Source organism: Octopus bimaculoides, chromosome 5 (genome assembly GCF_001194135.2).
Source record: "Octopus bimaculoides isolate UCB-OBI-ISO-001 chromosome 5, ASM119413v2, whole genome shotgun sequence".
NCBI classification, from domain to species: domain Eukaryota; kingdom Metazoa; phylum Mollusca; class Cephalopoda; order Octopoda; family Octopodidae; genus Octopus; species Octopus bimaculoides.
This window is the reverse complement of record NC_068985.1, coordinates 105,856,251-105,858,273: the sequence shown is the minus strand read 5'-3', so window position 1 is coordinate 105,858,273 and position 2,023 is coordinate 105,856,251. Positions and strand designations below refer to the sequence as shown.

Here is a 2,023-nt window from a genome sequence, read left to right as displayed (position 1 = left end):
TGTGTGTATATATATATATATATATATATATATATACACGTCCTATATATCTCTGGTTAATGCCTTTCTCTCTCACGTTCCTTCTCTCTCTTCCTCCATTTCGTTTCCCCCCTCTCTCTTTTGCTCTTCTCTATCTCTGTAAACGACTCCATTATTTTCTCTCACTATTTCTCTTCATTTCTTCAGCTTTCCCGATAACTTTGGCCTTTCTATTAATCTTTTCCTTCTCTCAGTTCTACAAGCCAAGCCAATCTACTGTGGGGCCCCTCACCTCCTGTACACCTAATTGTAGCGTTTACTCTGTCACTTTCTTTCTCTTTCTTCCTTCCTTTTTTCTAGTTTTCTTTTTTTATTTCTTTCTTTCTTTCTTTCTTTCTTTCTTTCTTTCTTTCTTTCTTCCTTCCCTTCTTTCTTCCCTTCTTTCTTCCCTTCCTTCTTCCCTTCCTTCCTTCTTTCTTTCTTTCTTTCTTTCTTTCTTTCTTTCTTTCTTTCTTTCTTTCTTTCTCTCTCTCTCTCTCTCTCTCTCTCTCTCTTTATCTCTCTCTCTCTATCTCTATCTCTGTACCTGTTTGTGCGTGTTGTGTGTGTATGCATATACACACATGTATGTATACATGTATGTATGTATGTATGCCTATGTATCTATCTATATATATATGTATATGAAATATATAATATAAATACACACACACACACATACATATATTGCAAGGTATATAATTTCTTGGTTTATCTCTTATTAAACCTGTCTTAATTTTCTCTCTACTTAGCCCCTCTCAAGTATTTCATGTTTTACCTACATTTGTAGTAAAATCTGGGCCATCGTACTTAATGTATGAAAGAAAACAACTCTGAATAATAAATAATATTTATATGGTGAGGAGAACAAAAACATTAGCTCACTGGTTAATATCAATTTAATCTGCTCTTCACAAGTGCTGTGTAGTGATAGAAGTAGTGAGGCAGTAATTATGGAGATGTTTCTGTCTTATTAGTTCTTCTTAGCAGAGCATAACCTTCTCCATACTCATCACTTTCAACCCATGTATCATCCACTTTCTCTCCCTCTGTTTCTACCTCTATCCTATTCTGCAACCTCATTTTTTTAACCTCCACCTTTTGACAAGCTAACATTTTATAGAAAATAGTGGAAAGGTAGTGAAAAGTTTTAAATCCCCACACAAGCACGCTCATGTGTATCATGCATATGTGCATGCAAATACATGCACACACCAACATATGAAATGCTCACATTCATGCAATCATGCACACACATACTCATACATACATATATATACATACATACATACATACATACATACATACATACATACATACATACATAAACATGCACATATATATATATACTTCAACAGATCTTTCTTAATATAAATACATGTGTAAGTAAACAAACTGATACACACACATACACTGTTATACAAGCATATCCATCCCTCCATACATCTATCTATCTATCCACCTTTCTATCCATACATACATACATACATACATACATACATACACAAAACAAAACGTACAAATCTGCACATTCACTGACTCCAAATACTAGACATATACACACATTCATGCAAAAAAACTCTATTGATGTTGAAATTCCAATGAAGGAATTTCTAGGTTAGAAACTGGCTCTTTCTATCTTGGCAAGAAATCTTGAAATAAAACTGAACAATGACGCAGGAGTGGCTAATAGGTGCAGGAGTGGCTGTGTGGTAAGTAGCTTGCTTACCAACCACATGGTTCCGGGTTCAGTCCCACTGCGTGGCACCTTGGGCAAGTGTCTTCTACTATAGCCTCGGGCCGACCAAAGCCTTGTGAATGGATTTGGTAGACGGAAACTGAAAGAAGCCCGTCGTATATATGTATGTGTGTGTGTATGTTTGTGTGTGTGTATGTTTGTGTGTCTGTGTTTGTCCCCCTAGCATTGCTTGACAACCGATGCTGGTGTGTTTATGTCACCATCACTTAGCGGTTCGGCAAAAAGAGACCAATAAAATAAGTACTA

At 36.0% G+C, this 2,023-nt stretch overlaps 1 protein-coding gene across 5 annotated transcripts in view; it reads left to right on the top strand.

The window, feature by feature from the left end:
- The window catches only part of LOC106881110 (uncharacterized), a 90,337-nt gene that overhangs the window by 2,710 nt on the left and 85,604 nt on the right, over positions 1-2,023 (top strand). The gene's annotated exons all lie outside the window — the stretch shown is intronic.